This window comes from Lolium perenne, chromosome 7 (assembly GCF_019359855.2).
Source record: "Lolium perenne isolate Kyuss_39 chromosome 7, Kyuss_2.0, whole genome shotgun sequence".
In the NCBI taxonomy this organism is placed as follows: Eukaryota; Viridiplantae; Streptophyta; class Magnoliopsida; order Poales; family Poaceae; genus Lolium; species Lolium perenne.
This window is the reverse complement of record NC_067250.2, coordinates 135500874-135510952: the sequence shown is the minus strand read 5'-3', so window position 1 is coordinate 135510952 and position 10079 is coordinate 135500874. Positions and strand designations below refer to the sequence as shown.

The following is a 10079-nucleotide window of genomic DNA, read 5'->3' as shown; positions in this document are numbered from 1 at the left end:
TGCCCCTTCCCTTGTCGAGCTTCCTTGGCGCTGCTGTTCGGTTTGTGAGCAACGAGGGTTGGCCCCCGGTGGTGGTCGGCTTCCGGTGACGTTTCTGCGACGGAGGAGTTCTGTTGAGGCGCGCGTGAAAATGGCTCGCTCTCGAGTGAGCTCCGGCCCGACACTGTAGACTCCAGCTCTTCTCCGAGCCTCGCAGGCGCTTTGGCTGAGCTCGTTGATCACGCTTCCGGTTGTAGCTTCTTCGGTAGTTTGTGTGGGTGTGTGGTGTCATTCTGTAAGCTGGGTTCAGCACTTTGTATCGCACTTTGTATCGTTTTCGCCGTTGGTGGCTTTGTTAATTCAAAGTTGGGTACTTGAGTGCCTTTTATCTAAAAAAAATTGAAGGTGTCTAGCAGCGAAAAACTGAGGAAGGGGGCGGGAGGAGGAAGACAACCTTCTGGCTGAAGTGGACGGAGCAACCACCATGTAGGTGGTGGAGACGGAGGAGGGGTTGGTCCTGGCGGATCTGCGCGGGTGCTCTCCAAATTCGCCATTGAGGTGGCCTGCTCATTGTGGAGTTCGACATGGAGGTCCCTGCGCCTAGATCTCGGGCTGCTGCTCGACACCCACGACCTAGGCTGCCCTCGAGGCTCGAGCCCCCTCCATCCGTGGAGATGGAGCGGCTGCTCCTCCGTCGCTGGTGTCCGCGCTCAGTGGAGAAGAGGAGGCCGCGCTGCGATCCGCGACGGCCTCTGTTGAGGCCAGGGAGCTTGGAGTTCGGGTCGGGGCAGAGGAGCACTGCGAGAAATCCTACAAGATGTGCAGTTGTCTGCTCTCTGCTAGCCCTCTGTCGCCTGCTGGACCTCCCCCGAATCCATTCGTCCCCTCCTCCACCGGATCCGTTGCTCCCCTACACTGCCTGCTCCTCTACTCCCTGCTGCCGGCTGCTCCATTTCTCTGCATGCCGCCACGCCATGGGAGATATGATGGAAAAAAGAAGAGGGAAATGGGAGAGGATAGGCTTTGGGATGTGCCGGAAGAGACGCCTGTAGGAGCCTCGCTACCCACGGTGACGCCGTTGCTGTAGCGAGCGTACGCGGCGGCGCATCGCCGGTCGCCACGCGCGTACGACCTGGGGGGAGAAGGACGAAAGAGTACATGAAAAGTGGCGCACCTCAGTGGCCCACTCCTCACTACAGCAGTGGCGCATCCAAAAGGTAGCAGTGGCGCAATTGTAAAGGGTAGCACTGACGCACCTCTACAAGTTAGTAGTGGCTCACCCTAATGGTTAGCAGTGGATTACCAATGATGCGCCACTGATGCCCATTTGGGGTGCGCCATTGATTGCCTGTTTTCTAGTAGGCCTAGGGTTTGCCACGTCGGTGCGTAGTAGGCGTGGCGGCCCGGATCTGGTGGACGAGACATTGGCAGAACCACACCGGCATGTGGCGACGCTGGGATCCACCGAATATGCCATGGGTGACCGGCAAGCGTGGTGGCTAGGGTTTCACGTTGTCGCTCGCACGGCCACGAGTGACCATTGAGGCATCGAGGAACTAGAAGAGAATAAGGTGGCAAAGCTTGGACATGAGGCGACAGTGTCGAAGGCGGCAAAGCGACGGCCAGGATAGCAAGCAGGAGCGGTGAGTGGCGGCCGGCGCAGCGAGCACCAGATGGGGAATCGAGGGGATGATAAATCCTTTTTTACGTGAGGGGATGAGGAGTCGACATTTTCTGTTTTGAGGTCCTATATTATACCGCTCAAACAGGAACAAATTTCCTGCACCGTGTAACCTTCTTCCAATGGGCTCGGCCCATGTACTAGAGGTAGCGACTCAGTCAACTCTTTTGTGTGTTTCGACTGTTTGTTCTGCTCGCTACACTGTTTCTACAATAAAATAGTTACACTCGGTTGTTTTTACTTATATGTGACACGTTTATCCATTCAACACAATATAATAAATTTTACTTTCATGCCCTCCCAATTGTCCCCATTCATTTCCGAGTTTACTTTCATGCATCATCCTTGTCATAGCTTGTAAACTTATCTGTGAGTATTTTCATGAGCATGAATGTTAAGTAATCACTACTGCAGAACAGACCTCTCCCGGATCAGTGAGGGCTTTTAGTCTCGGTTTGCCACCCGGAACCCCGAAGGTGGGACTAAAGGGGGCTTAAAAACCGGGACTAAAACTCCTTCACGTGGCTGTGGTACAACTTTTGGGCTGGAGGATGTTTAGTTCCGGCTCGTCAGCCCAACCGGACTAACGATTAGTTTCCGAAATTGTTTTTCCTTTTTTCTATTTTTTCCTAATTGTTTGACTCGTTACTCTCTTACTTGGACTATTTTTAACACTAATTACACTTAATCTTTAGTCAAAGACTAGATTTGGTCACATCCCGGTCAGTCACCCATCCTCACACTACTCCACCCTCAACACGCTTAACTTCTCGGTTCTTTCCTGTTGTACTCCCGCGAATCTGATTATACCTTGTTGTAAATACTACCATATCAATCCTATTAACTCTTATACCATTGTGTCACATTTCTGTATTTTTTGAAACCAAAAATAATTATTTAAGTAAAAAATAATGAATAAGATAATAATATTGAATTCCAATGAAAATAAAATAAGTAATAAAAATATTTTCTATTATTATTATTATCAAATAATATATCCATTATTCATATAATATGGCTTAATTAATATCTTTAAATCCGTAAATCTCAATTGGATAAATAATATATCCATTATTATTAGAAAATTGTGAGGAATTTAAATATGAAATAATTTTGTTTTTATTCATTTATTATTACTATCAAATAATATATGCATTATTCATATAATATGGCATAATTAATATCATTAAATATGTAAATCGCAATTGGACAAATAATATATCCATTATTATTAGAAAAATGTGAGGAATTTGAATATGAAATAAAAAAATTATTCATTTATGATTATTATTATCAAATAATATATGCATTATTTATATAATATGGCATAATTAATATCTTTAAATCTGTAGAATCGCAATTAGACAAAATAATATATCCATTATTATTAGAAAAATGTGAGAAATTTGAATAACAATAGAAAGATTCCATATATTGAGACGATTCATAGGTTCATACAAATATAGAAGGCACACACACCACACACCACACCACCATCTACTCATCATCAATAATATTGAGACGATCAACCTGGCTAGTGTAGCCAAGTAGCCTCCAATACCTCCTAGCCATCTCGAAGCCCATGCGAATGTCTAGAGCAGGATACTGGACTTGCTCATAGCTCAATGGAACATCCCCATCCAAAAATCAGTTCATCTTATTCTTCTTCCTCGTCATCCTTCTTCTTGTTCTTCTTCTTGTCCCTCTTCCTCTTCTTCTTGTTTTATCCGAATAGTAGAATTTGCCAGACTCAGAATGGGATTTTTGGTGGGGTTCGGGATTATCTTTTGGAGGTCGAACGCAGAAGGAATATCAATTCCGTAGGAACGCAACATTTCCACATCTTTGATAGCCGCGCTGCAGAATCTGATGGTCTTGTCCTGCAAGAAATCCTTGAGAAGTTGTGGCACTTCATCAGCCCAACAAATTTGGAAGACCAAATTCCCGGTCGCCACCGAGAGTTGAAGGACGGAGGCGCGCCGATTTGGAAGACCAAATTCTCTACCCTCGCGAGGGTCGGTAAACTCGTAGTCCAAGCCCACACACTTGATTGGTGCGGCATCGAGGAAATTCGTCTTGATGATGCGGATCCACCTCTCCACCCTTGATGCACGTACAGTGACCGTGATCTTGAAGTGCATCTCTTCTGCGGTGAAGTAGTACACCCGAGATCAAGGTAGAGAGGGTGCGCGCGAGCTGCTCCATTGGGGCCGGGGCGGGAGAGAGATCTTTGGGAGAGATGGCTAATGGAGGATATGAAGATGTGGCTAATGAAGGAGATGTGAAGATGCATATATAGGTGAGGGAGGTGAACTGGCCAGCCACCAGGTGATCAATTCCCGTGGGCGGCCGGCAGCGGCGATGCAACTTCCGATCGATGATCGATTGATGATCGATTTCCGTGTGCCGATGCAACTTCCGATGATGATAAGTAATGGCGACGATGGTCGATTTCCGCGTGGGAATCAACCGGTTTGACTTTAGTCCCGGCTGCACCAGCCGGGACTAAAGGGGGTGCCAGCGGGCGCAGGGGCTTTAGTCCCGGATTGTATCCCAACCGGGACTAGAGGCCCATAAAAACCGGGACTAATGGTTACCGCACCATGGGGCGGTTTCGGGGCGACGTGTATGGACCATTAGTCCTGGCCCAGGACATGGCCGGGACTAAAGGCCCGGACGAAAGGCTTGTTTTCTACTAGTGAATGCTAGTAGGCAATGTGAGTAAGTATGTATGAAGGGGTATCTATGAAATGTTTGTGTCAAGTGAGTAATAATTAATGTGGCGCTTAGAAGTGCTCCAAAAGATATATGTCTATTGGAACACTAGAGAGATGCTACAACAGTTATACAATTAGGAGCACTTCTAAAAAATGCCCATAATTGACTACTATTAGCCCCCACTTGAAGAAGTGCCCATAATTGTATGTCGTGGTGTAGTGCAGTCTATCTTCTTGGTGGCAATCTCATCCCAATATGGAGGGGTGAGGCTCGGTTTTTGGAAAAGGTTCTTTTGGTCGAGGTTGAATTCCTCGCTCTCGGTAGTATGGTTATTCCCGACTGCCACATATAAACAAAATAATTTGTCAGACCTAATGCTAATTCTCACTTTCTTGCTAAGTATATACCAACATCGAAATGGGGTTTAATATAAACTGAATTCACACATGAAATGTCTTTTGTAGTTTCTTAGGAGAGTTCGAAAGTCAGAAACGAACAAGGGGCAATGTGCACGTTAACGCCCAGTAGTTAACGAGTCCGTGCACAAAGGCGATGTAGTATTGTGAGAAAACCTAGAATTTTCATTGAGAAAAAACGTTGGTCTAGCAGCAGCTGGTAGAGAACTAGTAGCATCGCCGTTAAGCATCACCATGATCTCTGACATAGTAGGTCTATCTGCAGGGTTCTGTTGAAGGCAAGAAGCCAATATGGACACACTTGAGCACCTCGGCTCCAGGGTAGTTTCTTTCCAAGGAAGAGTCTACTATTTCTGCAATCGCTCCTTGGACCCAGTACGTGCTTCCAGACCTAGCATTAATAAATGCATGTCTTAAACATTAACAACATATAGTAAGCAAGTTCTACAAGTATTTACAGTGTACTCACGATGCTTATGAGATCTTCGTTTTCCTCTTGAAGGTAGGACCCATTATTTCTCCGGCCTGTTACGATCTCTATCACTAGAATGCCAAAACTGTACACATCTGATTTTATAGAATATTGTCCACGCATCACATACTCAGGAGACATGTAGCCGCTGCAGCAAGAAGAATATATCCGTAGGAAAGCATTCATCGATGAAGACAATTGATTTGGAAAGATTGTTAAAGTGCGTGTTTAATTACTTACAATGTCCCGACGACACGGTTGGTGACCTCGCGAGTCTGATCTTGTGCGAAGAGCCTGCCAAGCCAAAGTCTCCGATCTTGGGGCTCATTTCTGCATCTAACAAAACATTGCTTGCTTTCAGGTCACGGTGGACAATCTTCTTCTGAGAATCCTCGTGAAGATACTGTTGTGAAGTGTATATGTGGATTGCCTAGCCCTTTCCATCAGTTCAGACTTTTGGTTCAAGAGGCTAGTGCATGAAGCTTAACATGGTATCAGAGCCCCAGGTCTCGAGTTCAAATCCTGGCTTTCACATGGTTTTCGCAATTAAGCCTAAAAATTGTTGTTGCCCCCCTCTTTAGCCACCGATGTTTCGGTGTGCTCTTCTTCTTTCACGTGTTGACTTTCTCTTCTCCCGTCACACGCGAGTGGGGGTGTTGTGAAGTGTATATGTGGATTGCCTAGCCCTTTCCATCAGTTCGGACTTTTGGTTCAAGAGGCTAGTGCATGAAGCTTAACAGATACTGCAGACCTCGAGTGACTCCTTCTATTATCATGTATCTTGTCGTCCAGTCCAATCGCCGTTTTTCCTCAGGATCTAAGACTAGAGATTTCATGCTCATTATACATGCATACAAATTATTACAATTTCTTAAGTGTATTGGGCGAAAGGGATGCTATACCGAAAAGAATGGTGTCAAGGCTTTTATTTTGCATGTACTCGTAGACAAGCAATCTCTCCCCCGCTTCTAACGAAAAGCCCACAAGCCTTACAAGGTTCTTGTGATGGAGCTTGGCCACGAGAACTAGCTCGTTTTTCAGTTCTTGTAGCCCCTGATTCGAGCCCTTTGACATCCTCTTCACAGCCACTTCTTGTCCAGAAAGAAGTCCCTGAGTAAATCATTTGATCTTCCATGAGTGCTATGAATGGAATGTGTACATACTTTCCACTATGTTCATGTTTTATGTTTGGGCCATCCCCAGTTTACACCAGCTACTCATATGCAACAATGTATTCATATTTACACACAATAGCTTCTAAGCAAAGTAGTACTAGCTCTTATCTTGAATTAAAGGTTATTGCTATATACCTTGTAAACTGTACCGAATCCGCCATCACCAAGTATATTGTTTTCATCAAAGTTATTTGTTGCTTCTTGTAGCAACGAGAGAGATATCAAGCTTGACTTCACATTCTCAAGGTCGTCAACTGTATGACCTGGCAAAATTCCATTGATTCAGAACAATTAGGTAACGGGCAGAATTTTAGAATTGGAAGGTGGGCAATGGAGTTACATTGGGAGGAAAGGACTAGTCTTCGTGATCTTCTCTTCCTATGCATAAACCACATCCAAAGGGAAATTGCAGCTGTGGCAGAAACACCCACTATCGAAAGTATTATTCCAAGAAGGTTGCGACCTGAACTACTTTTTCCTGCAAATTCGCAAGAGAAAGAAAATTGTCAGTAACTGGCTAATGAGATAACCATTTCTGACGTCCCAAAGTGTCCACCTACTTACTATCAGTGTGAGATCACGGATCACGAGGCAAATGGTGAATTATGGAATGAACAACAAACTATAAAAAAATGGCATTATATGATTAATTGCTAATTCTTAATGGGCCCGAAAATCATTAAATACTTCTTCATAGAAAGTTATGTCATTAGGGGCCAAGGGAACTTCTTCATCGACGTAATTTTGCATATGAGCATCATTTGATTTGTTGGATTGCCATTTATAGGAATTGTTCTTCAGGGTTCTTCTACATTACATTTAAAGTGAAAATCTCCACTAGCTTTATGTCATATTCCTATAAATCCAGTAAGATATAAGATGTCATACCCCCTCCGATCTATAATGAGATATTAAGTACAAAGTTGTACGGAGTACTAAAGCAGCGACACTTGTTACGGATCGGCAGGAGTATCATTAATTGTAGCCCTTCAGTTTTTTCTACTTATATGTGCTATTCCGATCTCATAAATCAGAGAGAATCCTTTTACGTGCTTCCTTGATGCAGAGAACACAAAAATAAAATATCAAAAATAGGAAGGTTCCGAAATCGGCAAGAGGGAAATGGAAGTTTCTGCCTTTTGCTGGACTTGAAGTTGGGTCATGTGAATCCAGCCGGCCTATCCATTTAAGTATGAGCTTCTCTATGGTTTCCATTGCTAGGACAGTGTAGTTGAGTCTTTGAACGAATAGGTTTGTAATTACTCAACTATCCATAATTAAGTTTGAGTAGGTAAGGTAGGTATAGCATAGTAAGTGTGCTTTGTAACACGGTATTGAGGAAAACAGAAATACAAGGGAAAAAAAGACAAGGCAGCATACGTGCCTTTAGCAAAAGTTTTTTGTGCGGAACGGATGTGTTGTGAACCAGCGATCTCGGCCCTCAAGGTGCACCGTGAACCAGCGATCCTGGCGCCTTGCACGTCCCGCCACTAGTAGAAAAAGGGGTCTTTCGTCCAACCCTTTAGTACCGGTTTCCTTACGAACCGGTACTAAAGGGTGCATTAGTACCGGTTGCACTGCCCAGACCTTTAATACCGGTTCGTGACAGGAACCGGTACTAAAGGTACCCTGAGAAAAAGTTACATCCGAATTCACCAGGGTTTACCCGGTTAGCCAAATTTTAGATTCTCAAAATTCCAAATGAAAATATGAAAGCAGGAAGATTTTAGGTTTTTTCCCAGATTAATAATTACTATTACTATTAAATGAAAATATGAAAGCAGGAAGATTTTAGGTTTTTTCCCAAATTTTAGATTCTCAAAATTCCAAATGAAAATATGAAAGCCAAATTAATAATTATAAGATTTTTTGAATCCCAGAATATTACTATTACTTTTATCAAATTATAAGATTTTCAAATTTTCAGGTTTAAAGTTTGGAAAAAAAATATTAAAATTTTTAAAAATAAATAAAAATAATACAAATTAAAAAATTAATTTTATTTATTTATTCAACATTAGTATTACATCATTACTTTTGTTTATTAAAAAAATTATTTGCAATACAAATAATAAAGAAGTGTCACATTGACCAACATGTTAATAGGATTGATATGATACTACTATCAACAACATGCGCACGAAGCACTTGGAAGTGGGACGGAAAGGAACCCGGAAGTTAAGCGTGCTAGTGTTGGAGTAGTGTGAGGATGGGTGACCGACCGGGAAGTTTGACCAAGGGTAAGTAATTGACTAGAGATTAAGTGTAGTTAGAGACTAACGGAAATATTAGAAATTGTGAAAGAAAAGGGAATGAAAAATAATTAGAAAAAATGGATAAAAAAAATTAAACGAAATAGCCTTTTTGTGAAAAATAAAATAAAAAAAGATCTCTAGCCCCGCGGGCACCTTTAGTACCGGTTCGTAAGGATGGAGGCCTTTAGTGTCGGATCTTTAGTACCGGTTTTCCATATGGTATACCACTGGCCCACGAGATCTTGTAGGCAACTCAGGCACATCGCCGGCGACAGGTCCGCCGCGCACTGCGCCATGGAATAAATACTAGGGAACCCGGGGTCGGGCCCTACCCATCGCCCCGTGGCGAACAGCCTCGTGGACTTCTCGGCCGCGTACCGCGCGGTGGCGTTGAGGAGGCCGATGACCGCCTCGTTGTAGCCCGTGACGTCGGTGCTGTTGATGCGGCCAGAGTAGTAGAGGGGCACCTGGCCGGAGTTGTTGTTGGAGGCGAGGAAGTCCTTGTCCGAGAGCAGGACGTAGCATGGGTTGTAGCAGAGAGCCACGCCCCGGCTGCGGTTGCAGCGCGTCGTGCCGGCGTCCCGGCTGGCGAGGGTGGCGCAGTCGTAGCAAGCGGAGGCTCCGACGTCGCCGCGGCAAAGTAGCACGCCGTACACAACGTCGGGGGCGACACCGACTCGGCCGGAGGCGAAGAGGGAGGGCGAGGTGTAGGCCTCTGATTGGAGAGTGCTGATGAGATCTTGGAGATTGGTTTCGTATTTGCTCCCTAGAGTGTAGTTGCCGCTGGTTCTGTCGCAGTTCGGCCATGGCTGCGCCGCCGCAAGCGGGAGTGCGAGAGCCGCCAGGACAAGAAGAGCGGGAATCGAGTGGTAGCAGTGCATGGCGTGGACAGAGGAGGAAGAAACTCTCTGAGATGATAAAGAAGCGAGGTGAAACTGTTTTCTACTTGCGTTGCTGCTGTGCACAGGAGTGCTATCATGCAGCTGATGAGCTTCCCAGCTTATTTGGAAATAAGAAGCAGAAACTTGTAATTTCCTTCCCTTTTGTGTGGCATGGCAATGACTCTGCCCGCCAAGTATGAAACGCGTTGGCAAGTTGAGCAAATTGCTGGTTAATGGTTTAATGCTCTACTTGTTACTAACATTTTATAATTTGGTTTGAATAGGAGACCGACTATTTCGCAGGGACCTAGTCAAAAGGAATATGTTCAGTCAAGTGAGTCGTCCACTCCGACCATCTATTTAACTATAGACGTCAGTACTAAATTGACTTAGGCGCAGGGTCTTCGGCCCACGCAGCTTGCATGAGAGCATCTCCAACGGGACGTCTGCCCGAGCCGAAAATGCGTCTGGAACAGAGGGGCGACGCATCGTGACCGGATCA

The 10079-nt window shown here is 44.9% G+C and overlaps 1 pseudogene; it reads right to left on the bottom strand.

Annotated features, from left to right (window-relative positions):
• Positions 1-4782: 4782 nt before the first annotated feature.
• LOC127304034 (cysteine-rich receptor-like protein kinase 10) lies at positions 4783-9757 on the bottom strand (annotated as a pseudogene).
• Positions 9758-10079: the final 322 nt, after the last annotated feature.